The sequence below is a fragment of the Schistocerca cancellata genome, chromosome 4 (genome assembly GCF_023864275.1).
Source record: "Schistocerca cancellata isolate TAMUIC-IGC-003103 chromosome 4, iqSchCanc2.1, whole genome shotgun sequence".
NCBI classification, from domain to species: domain Eukaryota; kingdom Metazoa; phylum Arthropoda; class Insecta; order Orthoptera; family Acrididae; genus Schistocerca; species Schistocerca cancellata.
The window spans coordinates 202,079,472-202,099,170 of record NC_064629.1 but is presented as its reverse complement, the minus strand read 5'-3'; the positions used below and the strand labels follow the sequence as shown (position 1 = coordinate 202,099,170).

General features: G+C 41.5%; 1 protein-coding gene across 5 annotated transcripts in view; it reads left to right on the top strand.

Moving 5' to 3' along the window:
• LOC126184591 (peroxisome biogenesis factor 10-like) overlaps window positions 1-19,699 on the top strand; it is a 121,589-nt gene that overhangs the window by 49,208 nt on the left and 52,682 nt on the right. The window lies entirely within an intron of this gene.

Here is a 19,699-nt window from a genome sequence, read left to right as displayed (position 1 = left end):
TGTTCATTCACCACAACAATATTCTATACAATCATTCTCAGATTGTGTTGAAATGGGGTGAGAAACACTCCATAGACAACATGTCTGGACCCAGTTCCAATCAATTTCTGTGAGTTGTGAGTGACTGTTGAACAGTCATGGATCAGGATGAGTTGGTAATACTGTCAAAGTTTCATGGAGCCATTGTCACAAAGTGTTGCTGCTTTCATCTTGGGAGAACAATATACTAGGCATTACTATATAAGTGTTTCCAACTCGATTGCTCGTGATATAGAGCACTTGCATGCAAAAGGTAAAGGTCCTGAGTTCGTATTTTAGTCCAGCAAACAGTTTTATTCTGAAAGAAAGTTTCGCTCATGATATATTTTGGGAAGATGGTTCTTCTCAGCTTCTACATATTTGACAAATGAAGAAGAATTTACCCCTGGGTAGCTGCAACATGACTTTAAGTTATTCAATGATTTGATTCAGTAGCATTATAACTACACTCCTGGAAATGGAAAAAAGAACACATTGACACCGGTGTGTCAGACCCACCATACTTGCTCCGGACACTGCGAGAGGGCTGTACAAGCAATGATCACACGCACGGCACAGCGGACACACCAGGAACCGCGGTGTTGGCCATCGAATGGCGCTAGCTGCGCAGCATTTGTGCACCGCCGCCGTCAGTGTCAGCCAGTTTGCCGTGGCATACGGAGCTCCATCGCAGTCTTTAACACTGGTAGCATGCCGCGACAGCGTGGACGTGAACCGTATGTGCAGTTGACGGACTTTGAGCGAGGGCGTATAGTGGGCATGCGGGAGGCCGGGTGGACGTACCGCTGAATTGCTCAACACGTGCGGCGTGAGGTCTCCACAGTACATCGATGTTGTCGCCAGTGGTCGGCGGAAGGTGCACGTGCCCGTCGACCTGGGACCGGACCGCAGCGACGCACGGATGCACGCCAAGACCGTAGGATCCTACGCAGTGCCGTAGGGGACCGCACCGCCACTTCCCAGCAAATTAGGGACACTGTTGCTCCTGGGGTATCGGCGAGGACCATTCGCAACCGTCTCCATGAAGCTGGGCTACGGTCCCGCACACTGTTAGGCCGTCTTCCGCTCACGCCCCAACATCGTGCAGCCCGCCTCCAGTGGTGTCGCGACAGGCGTGAATGGAGGGACGAATGGAGACGTGTCATCTTCAGCGATGAGAGTCGCTTCTGCCTTGGTGCCAATGATGGTCGTATGCGTGTTTGGCGCCGTGCAGGTGAGCGCCACAATCAGGACTGCATACGACCGAGGCACACAGGGCCAACACCCAGCATCATGGCGTGAGGAGCGATCTCCTACACTGGCCGTACACCACTGGTGATCGTCGAGGGGACACTGAATAGTGCACGGTACATCCAAACCGTCATCGAACCCATCGTTCTACCATTCCTAGACCGGCAAGGGAACTTGCTGTTCCAACAGGACAATGCACGTCCGCATGTATCCCGTGCCACCCAACGTGCTCTAGAAGGTGTACGTCAACTATCCTGGCCAGCAAGATCTCCGGATCTGTCCCCCATTGAGCATGTTTGGGACTGGATGAAGCGTCGTCTCACGCGGTCTGCACGTCCAGCACGAACGCTGGTCCAACTGAGGCGCCAGGTGGAAATGGCATGGCAAGCCGTTCCACAGGACTACATCCAGCATCTCTACGATCGTCTCCATGGGAGAATAGCAGCCTGCATTGCTGCGAAAGGTGGATATACACTGTACTAGTGGCGACATTGTGCATGCTCTGTTGCCTGTGTCTATGTGCCTGTGGTTCTGTCAGTGTGATCATGTGATGTATCTGACCCCAGGAATGTGTCAATAAAGTTTCCCCTTCCTGGGACAATGAATTCACGGTGTTCTTATTTCAATTTCCAGGAGTGTAGATGACAGTGCACACTGTTGGCAATAACGAATGGTGAGCTGGTATGGTGTGTCTGTCATCATAATCTTAACACACGCATGGAATACTCATAGTGCACTAAAAATTTTGAAATGGAGAATGTCTCCATCAGTCTCTGATGGCTCACCTGAGGATGGCTGGCAGATGCTTAGTCGAATTGTCATGGAAGGTAGTTAATGGCTATTAGCTACAAGCCTGAAATTTCTTTGAGTATTCGATTTCCTGGGAAAATTTTAAAATTCAAATCAGATGCCTGTATGGGGAGGAAGTGATCTCACAGTCCAGAGTTTTGACAAGCTGCATCTTAAGAGAACAAAACTTCATAGTTCTTCAACATTTTTATTGAACTTTGGGGGCCACAGCATAATACTAAAATTTGCCAGAGTGACACACTTACGACTACTGCTGCACAGATGATGATGGAGAAGGATAGTCGTGCTATTGTCCAAGAGAGGGTTTGTTACATAAGACAAAGGTTGGATGCCATTTCAAATAAATTGTACCACCTGCATTTAAAGCTGCAGCACACCTCTATCCTGTATCATGCGATTGGGCTGATGATGTGACCTTGGCCAAGTTCAATTGGGCAAGTTCTTCACAGGTAAAATCTGATCATCTGTTGCCATAGTAGTCAACATCACAGGGGATAACTGCACAACGTACTGTTGTCAACTTCATGGAGAAAAATGTGGACTATGCAATGCTCTTGGCAATAGGTGAAGGCCCCAGTTTTGCAGCAACAATAAGTTTTGTGAGTGATGTATCAGAAGCCGTGTGACACCTTCCATTGGATGCTGCAGAATAAATAAGAAAAGGAACTTGCTGGGGTTGTTTTGAAAGCTCCTCATTAACACAATAACTTAACCTCAACAGAAAGTGCTGTGCTATGAAATCTCTGAGAGGACCCTGATATAATGGTTCTGAAGGCTGGCAAAATGTAACTGTAATTTGTATGTTGATAAGACATACTGTCTACTAAGTGATTCTACTTATAGGAAGATCAATTATTATTCTACAGGACACGTGCAACAGAAAACGTCTGCAGTCATGACATCTTTCTCGTTACATCCAGAGACCATCAAGAGGTTAAGACTCCTTGGTTGAGCCCTACCAAAACTGTATGGCCTTCTAAAATTCATGAAGGAGGTCTACTTTTATGGCCAGGTATACCTTTATGGCCAATAGTAAGCAACATTGGGGCTCCTACATTTCTTCTTCTTCTTCTTCTTCTCTTCTTCTTCTTCCTCTTCCTCCTTATCGTTTGTCCTGTGTGCTGGCGGGGTCTGCTGTTTTGACATTGTTACCACTTCTTGCGATCTTTTGGCTGATCATTGTGCCTGATCAGGGTGAAGGCCTGAGATCATGAGATCTTAATGCAAGGTGTCAAGCCATCGCTGCCTTGGTCATCCTGCTGGCTATTTCCCATTTACATTTGGATTGAAACAAGTCTTTGCCACTGTTGTCTCGTCTGCTCTAAGGACATGCCCGTTCCAATGTAAGCGGCTTTCTCTAATTTTGTGAACTATTGGTGCAACACCGTATAGCCTGCATACTTCATTATTCGTGTCGTGGTCATGCAACATTAATCTCGATGTCCACCTAAGCATTTTCGTCTCCATAACAGCAAGTCGTTGCTCTACTTCCTTTGTTGAAGGCCAGCAGTCAGCCCCATACAGTGCAACTGGATGGATTAACAATCAGTATACTTTTCATTTGAGCCTGTTTGGAATGTTCTTGTCACATAGTACTCCAGTAATGGAACACCATTTGAGCCATGCGCTGCTAAGGTGGCTGGAGATTTCTGCACTGAGATTTCCATCGGCAGCAATTGTCGAGCCCAGGTACTTAAAAGTCCTTGGTGTTGTGAGGTCAACACCATTGATTCTGATGGTTGCAGAGTCATTTAAATCTGTGGAAAGGTAGTATGTTTTCAACATATTGAACCATAGTCCTACATCTGCAAGGCAGTCATTCCAGGTTTGAAGTTGTAGATCATTCTTATCTTCACTGGTCTGTAGCACATCATCAGCATACAGTAACATCCAGGGTGTTCCTGCATATGATTAAGCCAAACATCTTGCTTCCTTGCTGAGATCATTGGTGGGCAAAAGCACATCATACATGTAACTCAGCTGATTTTATTAGTAGACTGGGGATTCTCCTTCTAAGCAGTTCAGACCATTTACTTAGCTTTGATGTAGTCTCACTTTTCACAAAGGCCCCTCTTGCAGATACTCTGGCACTAACTGGTAATAAGTTTCAGGTGGATCAACACTGTTTTGTTTCAGCATGCTCTTTTCTCAACCATCTTTATGTTCAAACAAGAATATTTTGAGCAGAATGATGGCATTGCCATGCTCTGTCTTTCCTGGTGGCCAATATTTTTGTGTAGTACTTTGAGGACAGAGGGCTTGAAACAGCCAACTGTATTTTGGAGATATGTAGGTGATACTTTCATAGTATGGCTCACTGAGAAGATAAAGTAATGAAGTTTTTACATCACCTCAACTCCATTCATATGAATATCTGGTACACTGTGGAAATAGAGAAATATGGATGTCACCTTTCCTGAATGTTTTGGTTAGACAGAAGAGTGATGCCTCTATTGGCATTTAGTTTATCATAAGCCCACTCATATGGATCTGTATTTCCAATCAAGTTGTCATCAATCGTTGCAAACTATGAGTGTGCTTAAAATGCTTGAACACAAAGCTCACACAGTCCCAGATCCAGATAGTTGGCCTAAAGAGCTTGCCAACTTAAATACAGTTTCAGGGAAAATGGATATTCTACACACAGATTAACAGTTAAAACCAAGAAACAGGACACAGATAAAGAGATCATGCTGGCAAAATCTCTAGCTTTTCCCCCTTTGTCGGCAATTATTCCATTTAAAATAGCACAAATTCTCATCACGGAATGTAGTTAATGGAGACTGGCTGCAAGCTCGAAATTTCTGTGAACATTCAATTTGCTGGAAAGAGTTTAAAATTCGAGACATTTGTATGTTAATACACTGTGTGTAGTTTGTTAATAATGTGAAGAGTTTCATTTATTTTTTACCAAATGTTTTATTTGCTCTCATCGTAGTATCACAAACAGAAATGGGATCAATAAGAAAGTATGTCATATCACTGATTTTACCATACGATAGAGTGTAGTTACCTCTGTTCGCATAAATGCCCATGGTATGCATCAGAAGTAGGCAAGAATTTTCTAGAGTTAAATCTCATATACCAACACTTATTTGGAAAACACTTAAATTCTCTAGCTGAATCTGTGATGTGAGAGCAAAGTGAGGTGTCATGTATACTAATCTCTCTCCTTAAAGTCAGTCAGAATCTTGGTAAAGACTAGACTGTGAGCTATTGTTTGATTTGTTTATCCCTCCTGTGTTCATGTTCATCATCATTGGCACAACAGCCCTTTGTGAACCTTGGACTTCTGTAGAAGATTATTCCACTCTTTCCTGTTTAGTGACAGACTGCACAAATTCTGAATTTAAGTTTTCCTTGTATCCTCTCTCACATTTCCCACCCATCTTACCTTTGATCTTCCAGCTCTCCTGGTTCCTTCAGGCACTGCATTGAATATCTTCTTAATCATTCTCTAATTAGCTTTCAGTACACATCCTTCTCATTCCAACCTTTTACTCTTAATGAAACTGACAAATGTCTAGTTCATTATATAGATTGTATAATTCATAGCTGAAAATCCTTCTCCAGACACAATTTTCTCCCACTGGCCCAAAAATTTGCCCAGAAATTTTTTTCTTTTTCAAATATACCAAGTTTATTTTCATCAAATCTCGTTAATATCCATGCTTCAGCACTGTATGTGAGCTGCAGCCTCACTAAAACTTTAGCTTTAGCTTTAGTTTTCCTAAACAGCAGCTTAGGTTTCAGATGTTTTCTGAGGTCGTGGTAGCATGTGTAGACGGACAATATTCTTATTGGTATTTCAAAGCTGACATTGTTCTTACTTCAGATACAAAGTAGGTGAAACTACTCATGACATCTAACTTACACAAAACATTTTCTATGAATGGGGGCTTATTAGGATAACCTTCCTTAGCTGTGGACATATGCTTAGTTTTCCCTTCATTCTTTATAGCATTTCTTATAACCTTCTCAAAGGCTATAGTAAACAGAAGGCTGGATAATGAGTCTCTCAGTCTTACTCCATTTTTTTGAAGTCACAGCACTTGATAACATATTCTGTATTTTAACTTGACTCCAATTTTTTGTCCCCACAGTAACTTTCACTAAGGTGATCAGTTTATTAGGAGTCTCTAACTCTTCCACTGTTATATATAGCTCCCTTCTGTTAATAGTGTCATAGGCTGGCCTGAAGTTTATTAAGAGGTGATGTGTATCAATCTCAGATTTTTCACATTTTTCTAGTATTTGTTGTATAGTGAAGATCGGATCAATAGCAGATCTTCCTTTACAGATTTCACATTAATAGTCACTAACACCATTTTCAACATAGGGTGCAAGTCTACAAAAGAGGGTATTTGAGAATATTTTGTGTGCTGTAGATACTAGGCAAATTCTCCTATAGTTAGAGCACACGATGATATCACCTTTTTTGAGTTTTGGGTATATGACACCTATGTTCGATTCATCAGGAATATGTTCATCAATCCAAATCTTAAAAATAATTTTGGGAAAATGTTTGACAAATTCCTAGACTGCATTTTTAATCAGCTCTGCTTGTATTAGATCCATTCCTGGGCCTTATTATTCGTCAGTTTCTTGATGGCTGCCTCTGCTTCCTCAGCAGTTTCTGCTTGTTCCTCTGTTTCTGAGTTCCTTGTATTCACAGAGGATAAGATTCTTTGGTTCTCCGCTAAATCCTCATTCAGCAGTTAGACAAAATGTTGTCCATGTTTTACATATTGCTTCATCACTACTCGTAACTGAGCCATCTGTATTTCTACATAAATTCATCACCATCCCTTCAGCTCTTACTTAACTTTCAATAAAAAGCTCTCACCTCATTCATCCATTTCAGCTACTCCTTTTCTTCCAGTTCTTTCTTTTCATGCTCTCTGTTTATTTTTGTGCACCGTCTTTTCTTTTCTTCTTGCTATCTTCTGCAGATCTTCGGATACGGTTTACCTTTGTGTTTTAATGTAGGCCTTATTTTGAATTGTTGTAACTCATTTCTCATGTGTACTCTTCATCAAACAGGTCATTGTGTGTGGCTGAATCTACTCTTCCTACACCTACGTCAGCAGCTTTTGTAAGGATGTCTTGTAGGTTCTTCCACAGTTCCTCAATATTCTCATTGTCAGAAAAGTGTGCCTGGTCTCCCCTGAGTAGGTCAGAATATCTCTGAGCAATCTCGGGCTCCTTGGAATTTATTTGCATGAAATCCATGTACCTCTTTTGCATTAGATATTCAGATTCTGATTACTGCTATTAAAAGGTAATGGTCAGAGTCAAAATTATAAAATGTAACCTTTCACGGCCAGAATTGTCACAATTAATAAAATATTCCAGGCTATTATAATGGCCTGGAATATTTTATTAATTGAGACTCAAAATTAGCACCCCTATAGCTTCTAACATTCATTAGGTTGGACAGATGTCTTGCATCTATTAGGAGATAGTCAATTTGATTAAAGTTATACCATCTGGAGATTTCCACATCATTTTATGTATATCTTTGTGACTGAACATTGTACACCTCACTACCATATTTCTCAAGGGAGCAAAATGTGAAAGTCTGATCCCATTATCATTTGATTTATAATGTAGACGACTTTCCAATACAAGACTGGTATTCATCTTCTTTTCCAATTTTGGCTATCATATTTTCAAAAATTATCTTATAGTCTCCTCTGAGCCATTTGTTGTATACTTCATCTAACTCATTATAAAAAGTAAATATTATGAAAAAAATAATATTGTCATTATTCCATCCTGGGTTTTGCGTTATAAAAAGCATCATTCTCTTCTTCACTTCTCTCTTCAGTTGAGGCATGAGCACATACGAGACTATAGTTGAAGAATTTGCCTCTGCTGCTGAGTTTGCACAATCTGTATGATTTTGCATGAAAGACTCACTTTTTCGCTCCTGCATAACTTAGCCATGTACTTCCAGTGTACCCATTGCCCAGGGGCTAGTGGCATGGAGTTGGTGGGAATACACAGCATTTCTTGTGTTTTGGTAATACATTTCTACCAGGAGGAAATGCACCCATAGGGCCACATACTACCTCTTTGACTCCCTCTCACTATGTGTCACATATATAAAATCACGCCATGCACAAGCATGCAACAACAGCAATTAGTGTGACAGGCCACAAGCATAAGAAAATATTTTAGACTTTCTTTCTACAAGCAGAGCTGATATTTTCAAGAATGTCACCAAAAAAGAAAGGGTTAGTGACCATGATGCTATTACAGGGATGATACTCACAAAGAAGCCATAAGCGATTTAAAGAAATCACAGGAAACCTAACTCTGGATGGGTGCACAGGGATTTGAACCACTGCCTTTCCACTGTGCTATCTCACTCATTATAGATGTAGAAGATTTTATTCAAATTCAAAAAATGTAGAAGAATTAATATTAAAACTCCAAGATGATGTAAGCTGCAGTCTAAATAAATAAACCAAGAAGAGTAATAAAAGCTAATTATCCATCTTGGTTTCATTTCTTCATTTGGAGAATGTTGCAGAAATACTCTCATTACAAAGGTAATGTAGGAACACCAATAGAAAAAAGTAAATGGCAGATCATGCATCTGCAAAAGACCTATGCACCAGGTCTACAATAATTTCCACAGTCAGATCCAGGTGAAAGATATAGGGTAAATGCTAGGAAATGTTGGTAATCTATAAAGTCAGTGATCAGATCAAAACCTTCTACCCAATATCTTGTGCATCAATATGGTGCTGAAACTGAATACAACAGACAGAATGCTGAAATATTAGATTCCACATTTACAAATTTATTCATGCATGAGACTATTACTGTACAACAGTTGACAATAGTATGCATCACAAATTCTGCTAGACTGTGCGACAACTGGCTCAATAATATACACTGCCAGACAGAAAACTGAAGCACCCTGAAGGGGAGGAGGGAACAAAACGAAACATCATGGGTTCAGAGAATATGTAATGTTACTGCAGTGATTACAAATCGAGTCAATTTTACAAAGAACTTAGTAGCTACCAGTATGACAGTGCGCGCCCTCTGGCCTGGATACGTGCACTTATTTGGTTAGGAAGGATGTCATAAACCCATTGTACCCTCCCTTGAGTCAAAGTGGGCTACAAATGTTGTATCTTGTCTGTGATATCCTGTATACTGGCACTGGAACAGAGTTGACGTCCAAGCTGGTTCTCCACATGTTCTATCGGGGACAGATCTGGCGATCTTGCTGGACATGGGAGTAGCTTAAAATCACACAGACAGTTCACAGAGACCTATGCCTTGTGTGGACAAGTGCTGACCTGTTCAAAAATGGCACCATGTACTGTTGCATGAGAGGAAACACATGAGGATGTAGGGTATCGGTGACGTACCATTGTGCTATCAGTTCCCTCAATTGTTAACCACCATGACCTGAAATTATACCTGCTGGCTCCCCAGATCATGACACAAAGAATAACACTGCTGTGCCTCTCCAAATACTACATAATTCATCATCAGTCGATGATTCCCAGTCACAACACCACACCAAACACAGTGTGCTTTTAATGGCAGCCTGAGGTTGATAATTCCCTAGTCTGGTTTCTGCAAGCCTCTGTCCACGCATGATGCAGAATGTTGCAGGGAGTCCATTGCTTGTTCTCTAATGACAGGTGCAATTGTGAATGGGTTATGATGTGCTTGGAGCACAATATAGTGATCCTCCCTTGTTATGGTCAGATATGATTGACTTGAACCTTGGTGACAAGTATGAGTGCTCTCATGTTCCCATGCTGACCAACACTGCCCAAAAAATCTGGATAGAGCATGATTCGATCAAATGGCTAGAGACCCACTGTGAGGCCCTTTTCAGACACTATCAGATACCGGTAATGTTGTCTCTCACGAGTATGCAGCATATCTGTGTCCTTCACAGTGATCACTCAACATGTGGTGCTGTTCACACCCATTATATGTACCCTTCCAAGTCTGCTAACAACACTAATGCACTCTGGTGGCTGTTCTACCTGTACGTGAAATTTATTTGCAGTTGTGAATATGGACAGTAATCAGCTGTATAAGGCAATCATGACAATGAAAATTTGTGCCAGTCCATGACTTGAACCCGAATTTCCTGCTTTACGTGAGCGGTCACCTTAACCACTATCTGTGCACAACTCGTGGCCAGACCCAAACTTCCATATCTTGTCATTCCTGCATCACAATCTGTACTTGTATACACATCATATAATTCCTGTATAGGGAAGGACATTTTAATTGAAAGTCACTGCCTGATATCGGTGGATAGATACAATACTGAAGTGCCTGTGGTATTAAAAAAAAAATGATACACTGTTCCTTTGGACATGCATGTATGTCGAAGGGTCATTGTACCATTCTTCTTAACAATAGAAGAAGTGCAATATCGTGTTCTACCTGTCACAGAGGACTGCAACTCTAAATCATTTACATACCCAGCAATAGTGTGTACATGTACAAAGTTACATTGGCACCTGACCAGATCTTCTGAATGCTTCACTTTTTTTGATAGGCAGTGTATATTGCACAGGGATCACAAGAATAGGATAAGAGAGTTTTAGAGTGCTTACTAAACCATAAAGGCAACCATTTTTCCCTCCCTCAATATGCAGATGGAATAGGACTTACAATTGCTAGTATTGATACGTAGTACATTCCACTGTGCTCTGTAAGTGCCTTGCAGAATATGCAGGGTGTCCCAAACATTGAGGGTCAAAATTATGTACAAAAAAGCATGCCAAATTTAAAAGAATGCAAGACCCCCCAAGATTGCCAAGTTGTACAGAAGCTAGGAATTCAGCATGAACTTCAATGTGAGATGATTTTAATAGTTTCCACAATGAAATTCTGTCTGGCAGAAAACCCAAAGAGATTCTGGTTGTATGTTAAGTACACCAGCAGCAAGATGCAGTCAATATCTTCACTGTGTGATAACAATGGCGATGTTACTGGTGGCAGTACTGCTAAAGCAGAGTTACTAAATATGGTTTCCCAAAATTCTTTCATGACAGAAAACAAAGTAAATATTCCATTATTTAAATCATGAACAACTGCCAACACAAGTAAATTAGAAGTGGATCTCCTCAGTGTAGTGAAGCAGCTTAAATCACTTAATAAAGGCAAGGCCTCTGGTCCACACTGTATACTAGTCGGGTCCTTTTCAGAGTATGCTGACCCAATAACTCCATACTTAGCAATCATATACAACCACCTGCTCATTGAAAGATCTGTACCTAAAGACTGGAAAATTGCACAAGTCACATCAAAACCAAAGAAAGGAACAGGAGTAATCTTCTGGATTACAGACCCATATCAACATCGATTTTCAGTTGGATCTTGGAACATATACTGTGTTCAAACATTGTGAATTACCTCAAACAAAATTATTTATTGACAAACAACCAACACAGATTCAGAATATATTGTTCTTGTGCAACACAACTAGCTCCTTATTCTCAGGAAGTAATGAGTGCTATTGACAGGGGGTATCAAATTGATTCTGTATTTTTAGAGTTCCAGCTTTTGGTACCATTTCTCATTAGTGTCTAGGGCAGAACATAGAAGCATGTGCTTGTGGGCTGTTATTTCAGAATGCTTTCCTTATAATTTTAACAGTGTACAGATCCTCACTGGGGAACTTTCCAATCTGATTTCAGTAGCAATATTTTCAACTCATTTACAAAAGGACACTGACTGATCCCATTTTTGTAGACAGCGTTCAAGCTGACGAAACATATATCACAAGAACAACACAAGTAATATATATTTGTACTCCCCAAATAGAGGAATCTTTGAACAGCAGATAGAAATATTTAAAAGTATTAATTTTTAAAAGCTATCAGACTGTCATACATAAAATGAAGAAACTCATACACACATTCATATGTGATCAATTCACGCACATGTGGCCACTGTCATCTCCAGTCACTGTGGCATCACTGGGGCAAGTAGCACTCTCAGCTGGGGCAGTCAGTGGGGGTAGAGAAGATGTGTGGGGAAGGAATGGATGGACAGCGATGTAGGTATCAGTGGGCGATACTGTAGTGTCACCTGTAGGAGTGTACAGGGACGTGGTGGGGACAGGATGATGGACAGGTAGGTAGAGTGTTAGGAGAGCTGTGATGGGGATGGGGGAAAGGAGAGGAGAGAAACACAGAAAGGGAAAGAACTATGTAGGTGAGTTTGGGGGTAGGGGGGGGGGGCAGAAAGCATGTGTGCGAGTGGAGCGAGACAAAGGAAGGAGATAAATAGGTGGAGGACAGAGATTAGTGAAGGCTTGAGGCCAGGGGGGTTATGCAAACAAAGGATGTGTTGTGGGGAGAGTTGCTTTAGCGGAGCATGCTCAGCAAGTAGGTGGTCTACTGATTCTTTGCCATGGTTTGACAATGATCATTCATGCAGACAGACCGCCTGTTAGTGGTCACACTCCTGTAGAAAACCACATAGTGTTTGCACAAGTCACTACACTACATATCTGTTCACAGGTGGCTCTGACTTTGATGGAATAGGAAATGGCTGAGACGGGACTGGAGTAATAGGTAGTGGGAGAATGTATCAGACTGGTTTTGCATCCAGGTCTTTTACAGATATATGAACAATGGATTAAGTGGTCATGAGCAGCAGTGGAATAAGGACAGGCAAGGATATTAAGTAAGCCAGGTGGGCAGTGGACTACCACTATGAGAGGGATGGGGAGGATATTACTCACTTCAGGGTATGATGAGGGGTAGATGAATATGATTGGGTTGCTCCAGTCCTGGGTGGCACTGAGTCATGAGAGGGTCACTCCTTTGTTACCAGTCAGTGGATATGTGGAGATTGTAGGTGATTGGGGGGGGGGGGGGAGGAATAAGATGCATCAGATCTGTTTCTGGACAATGTGGGGAGGGTAATTTTGATCTGCAATGGCCTCAGCAAGACCCTCAGCATATTTTGAGAGGAACTACCTGTCACTGCTGATGTGATGACCATGGATGGCTAGACTGTATTGAAAATACTTCTTGGCATGAAATGAGTCACAGCTGTTCAGATGGAGGTGTTGTTGGTGGCTGATAGATCTGATGTTGACAGAGGTACTGATGGAGCCATCTGTGAGGTGGAGGTTGACATCAAGGAAGGTGGCTTGTTGGGCCAGGTGAAGTGTATGAAGGCGAAGGTGTTGAGTTTCTGTAGGAATCCTTCCTAACCAACTAGAATCTGGAACTTCTTACCTGTTTCAGATTCATTGATGACATCTTCTTTATCTGGACTAAGGGGAAGGCCTTCCTACCCACACTCCCAATTCACTTCCCTTGGTCATCCTCAGCCCAACAACCTATCTTCCTTGATGTCAATGTATCCTTCATGGATGGGTACATCAGTACCACTGCCCACATCAAACCTACCAACCACCAATACCTCCATTTCAAGAGCTGCCACACATTACACACCAAGAAGTGGTTTCAGTAGAGCTTAGCCACCCATGTTTGTCGCATCTGCAGTGATGAGCAGCCTCTCTTCGAACATGCCAATTTTCTCCCTAAGGCCGACGCAGAGTCATATTGCATTCCTCACCTCCTCCAAAAACAGAGCTCCCGCATCTTGTCTCCGCAGTCACCATTCCCCTCATACCCAATGACCAGCCACAAAGCAGTATTCCCTTATGATTCAGTACCATCCAGGACTGGAGCAACTAAATCATATTCACTGCCAGGGTTTCAACTACCTCTCACCATGCCCTGAAATGAGAAATATCCTCTTCATTATATGCCCCACCTACCCCTCAGTGGTATTCCACCACCCACTCAACACACCCAATATCCTTATCCTTCCCTGTTCTGCTTCAGTTCCCAATCCCTTCCACCATGGCTCATATGCCTGTTAAAGACCTAGATACAACAGTCTCAGTCATCCTCCCGCTACCACCTACTCCAATCCTGTCACAGGCATTCCCCATTAAAGGCAACACCATCTGTAAATGAAGCCATGTAGTCTGCCAACTTAGCTGCAACCACTGTGTGGCTTTCTATGTGGGCGTGTCCCTCCCAATGTTCCACCTAGCTGCCTATCATCCTGTCTCCACCACATCTCCACTCTTTTCTTCTGGCAACATTACAGCATTTCTCCCACGTCTACCCTGTTATTCCTCTTCATCCCCACCCCCACACCTCTTCTGTATGTCCACTACCCAATCCAACCAAGATAACTCACAAGGAGACCACACAGCAATCGGATTTTTATAATTTTTTGTATGTATGGTGCATGAATTTCGGAATTCAAATATACCTCTCCCAAAGGAGATCAATGCAACTCTCAAAAATTCTCCAGAAAATTGACTTTGAAATTTTCTGAGCACATTTATTATGCTAAGATAAGGTAGGTATTTTTTGACAAGCAGTGTGGCTCTGTGGTAGAGTGCTCACTTGCTTTGTTAATGGCCTGTGTTTGTTTCCTGGTGGTATCAAATTTTTAGACAAAGGTGCATGTTCTATCGGCATTTATGTGAAGTGCAGAATGAATAAATCACTCAAGCGGCTGGAGATAGTGGTCATGTGCGCATGAGGTGTGCTTGCTTGTGTGACTGTGTATGTGTTTTCTTTTCTGAAGAAGGGTTTGGCTGAAAGCTAAATGTTTAACAGTCATTTTGTTGTGGCTGTCTGCAACTTAACATGTCGTTTTTATGGTGAGTAGCAATTTATTCTTTTCATAATAGTGTTAAGTAGAAGTAATTTACTTAGTACATCATAGTTTGTATTCCAGAAGGATTACTATATTGAGAATGTCATTTATGCATATATTCATCAAAAATTACAAACATTAAATTACTAAATACCACCAGTCTGTATTTTCTGCATTCTGTCCAAGGCATTTGGCTCTGTAGATCATGTCACTCTTTCAGAAAAACTTATATTTTAGTGGAATGATTGATCTTCCACTTTAGATACTGTACATAATGTGTTCCTCATATTTTTCAAAGATTGAATATGTTTAGTTTAGTTGAATACGTTTAGTTTGGCTGGATACGTTTAGTTTAGTTTATTCATTTTAAGATCATTTTACATCATATCAGACATGTCAATTTAACACAAGCAATGATAACAGGTTTTTGTGTTACAAGATTGATAAGAGATATACAGCTGTATGCACATACACAGGAACATAGATACTAGGTACATAAACGTGAAAACCATACACACACACATACATGTACACTCTGTGACTAAGTCTTTATGCAGACACACACACATCCATATGCACATACATGTTTGTCTGTAGTTGCAATGATGTTAGTGCAGGTATTCTGGTAGAATCGGATGTGCCCATCCTTCACCTATATGATGGCTGGAATTCTGCTAGTGACACTTTCAGTGAAGTGTCTGAATATCTGTAGTGTAATGGCAGCCCATTCTTCTGCAAGAGCCAAAACCAGAGAAGGTAGTGATGTTGGACACTGAGGTCTGGAGAAAAGTCAATGTTCTAACTCATCCCTATTGGGTTCAGATCAGGACTGTGAGGAGGCCAGTCGATTTCAGGAATGTTATTGTTCACAAACCATTGCCTCACAGATTCTGCTGCTTTTTTATGATGGGGTGCACTGTCATGTTGCTACAACCAGTCATTGTCTCTAAACTGTTGCCCTATGATACACAGTAAACAACACTGTAAAATGTGTTTGTATCCTGCATTCAGTGTGTTCTTAAGTGCAGTAAGTGGACCACACGATATACACAAAAAAGCCCCCCCCCCCCCCCAATACTCTAACACCACCTCTTCTGTCTTTCACCATTAACATTCTCTGGACGCTATCCAAACCCAAACCCTTCCATCAGATCGCCACAGGATATAGCATGATTCGTCACTTCAAATTACTTGTTTACGGTCATCCACTGCCCAGTGGCATTGCTATTTGAATCAATTCAAAGTGTTACTTTGCGTTGACTACCGAAATGTGTGCCCTATGAGGAGTTGCTTGACCATTGTACCCCACTCTTTTTAACTCCCTATGCAGTCATTGTGCTAGCCAGACTGATGATTTTGTGTGATTTTTACAGGCACCCTCCACATTGCTCAGGTCACAGCCCATCAGGACATGAGATCTGCCATGTCTTGATTTAGCTGGGGTTGTTCCCTTGCATTTCCACTTCAGTCACATCACCATCAGTCAGTTGACTTGGGCAGCTTTAGGAGGCTTGAAATGTACCTGATAGAGCTGTTACTCAGGTAACATCCAATGACTAGTCCATGTTTAAATGAACTCTCCTGAAATTCTGCTTCTCTACTAACAACTCAATATTCAATAACATTACTAGCAATATGTTTTCTCCAGTTCTTTTTCCCTGATACCGTTTCCCATGAGAGACATACCATCAGCATGCATTATAATGTTTGCCATTTGCACTCTATGGTACACTCATGTCATTTATTTAAAGAATGAAAAGCAGTGGGGCCAGTAATGATCATTGATGCTCTACTTATATAACGTGTTGACATTTCGAGCATATATTTATGATTTTAGTTTCCATTTTATCTTTTATTTCCACCAATTTCCTTCTGTTTTTAAGAGGTGATTTGAGCATGACAACTACATTTGCTCTGATGTCATATTGGTGAAGTTTTTGTAGCATTGAATTATTCTTTCTTTTTGTCATAGAATGCTATTGTTATGTGGCTCACTTGTGTAGGAAATGTACCAATTTGTCTTTTATGACTATTTCCACATTAGTGAGGTTTTGTGATTGATCTGTAATTTGTTAGGTCATGCATGGTTCCTGTTTTGTCCAAAGGAATGACTGCACTCAATTTAAGGCATTCATTCAGGGAATCTCTCTTCCTCCAAAGACTGGTCTATTAAAAATGTCAGGGGCTCTACTAAATACTGTGAATGGTACTTAAGTACCTTTGTGGATACATCAATCATCCACCCTTTGCATATTTTTTTTGTTTTCATTGAGCACATTATTTTTGCTGTTTCACTCCTATATATGGCAGACAGGCCATAGCCTTTACATCTATTTTCACTCCCTTTTCCTTCAGTTGGTCTGGCATTTTTGCATACAGAGCTCTCTTAATCTAATATTTTGTATATCCATTTTTACTGAATACCTCTTCCAAGTGTATCAGTTCGTCTTGTAGGTTGTCAGTATCGGAAACTACATGGGCCTTGTGTACTAAAATTTTAAGTATTACCCTAGTTTGCAAAGTGTGATGACAGCTTGATGCCTGGAGAATTGTAGGGTCCCTCTTAATAGATCAGGGAAGCACTACATGCAAGAAGAGTCTTCTATGATAGATAGCAGAGTATGTGTGATGTGGACATGTGGGTTTTTTAGGATAAAAAATACCCACATAGACAAAATAATATACATTCCGGTTTCAGCCAGGGAAGAATATAAGCCCCATTAATTAAAGAGAGCAGCATTCATCATTGCAGATCAGAAAAAGGAAATATTAATGTAGTATTAGTTAAATGCAGGAACATCCATTGAAAAGTCCCAAAACTCATCTCGTGCAAATGTCAATAACGTCCATATAGTACGGAGGACAGAAGGCTTGCCAAACCAGGCATTAATAGCAATGAAATTCTAAATTATAGTTGAAATACACATAACAAAGATAAGCTGGACACCAATGGTGCAGGTATGTTAATAGCTGTATATAATACAGGATGTATGTAAAGTTCAGGAACACTTTCAATTAATTATTGCACAAGAACTAAACATTGTACAGATGTCATACATATTGCATTTTGAAGAGAAACTCTGAAAGTTTTTTTTTTGCAAACATTCGATATGCGAACCATGGGTGACCCGGCAGACGTCAATACAGTAATCGAATTCTTGCCATATCCCTCCCAGCATGGCATCGTTGACTGTAGCAGTCACCTCCTGTATTCTCTCCCGGACCTCTGCTACATCATGTGGTAGAGGCAGTACAGACACCAGATCTTTAAAATGTCCCAACAGAAAAAAGTCATACAGAATGAGATCCGGTGATCGGGGAGGGAATTTCGAACTCCAACCCACCAAAAGCTCGCTCTGCACCTGAACTCCCCATGCTTGCAACTAGCACTAACTATCGGCAAATTACCAAACTACGCTGTGGTGGTATACGTGGAAAAAAAAAAAAAAAAAAACACTTTCAGGGTTTCTCTTCAAAATGACGTATGTATGATATCTCTACAATGTTTGGTTCTTGTGTGATATTCACATGTGTCAATGGCGAATACTTTAAAATATTTTCACTATGTGGATCCTGAACAATGAGCACGACTTTGATATTCGATTTTGACTGGAGTGCCGTTTTAGGGCGAGGACATCCATTGGTTTTCCATTGCGAACTCTGAATTGTCATATCCATAGACCCAAGTTTCATCACCAGTTACCATTTTGATATGAAGTCCAGATCTAAATGAAGACAATCCTTCATCTCCCAGATCTACATATATACTCTGCAAACCAATGTGAGATGCATGGCAGTGGGTATTTTGTATATGTGCACTTTGGTAATGATTGTTGCCACAACTGGCTCATGGTTATTGATGCCATTTCGATGTGGATAGCCTCAAAGAGGTCAGTTCTATTTGTTGTCATTAGATCTAATATGTTTCAATCATGAGTGGAGTTCAGAACCATCTGTTCTAGGCAGTTTTCAGAGAAGGCATTTGGTAATGTTTTACAGGATGTCTTTTCGTTCTCACCACTAACAAAACTGTGCCTTCCCCGATTGACTGTTGGATGATTAAAGTCTCCACCTTTTCTAACAGGATGGGGCCCCTCCACGCCCACACCAACGTGGTGACCAAACCAACTGTCACCTCCGTATAGCATGTTAGTTTTCGAATCGTGGGTCACAGGATGTGGGCTGTGATGTTATCCATGGTCTGGGTATGATTACTCATTGACATGGTCCATCTTGAGACAGACAGTGGACGAAAGCGATCGAAGGGTAGCAGTTTGTAAGGGCAGAGGGAAAAAAGTGCCTAGGCAAGCGTCAAGGGAGAAAAAACTCTGCGACAGTAGGGCGGGTAGTAAGGGCAGTAGCGGCTTGCTAGCTGCGACAGTGCTTGCAAGGTGTGGTCATGTTAGTGCGAGTTATCTTGCATCGTTACCTTTGTCGTTGTGGAAGCTCGTTGTAGTGCTTTCTGCTGCTGCTGCATCCCTGTAACAGTTCAAGGTCATCGTACATTCCTGGGCGATTGGTCATAGATCAGCTCACAGTGTAGGGGGTGTGTGTGGCTGGTTTGCATGCTGTGTACAGTACGGTTTCCCTGTTTTTCGGCGGGTCGAGCATCTGGGGTTACTAGTAGTAGCTGTGTTGCAGGGGTTCGCCAGTACTGTGGTGTTAGCGTGCTATAGACCATAGAATTTTAGTTTCTTGCTAATAGTGTCTTTGGTCTATTATGTTTCCATCTATGGTTGTAGTCGTAGTTACCCAGAGAAAGGATAAACGGGTTATGCGAGTGTCTCATATTGTACAGTCTTGTGGAGAGATTCTGGAATACTTGCAAGATGGTATCTAGCCGATATTCCCGGTGAAGGTCCGTGGTGCATGTGTAGTGCGGAGCGTTGCTTATGATTCTAATTACTTTGTTCTGTATGAGCTGCAG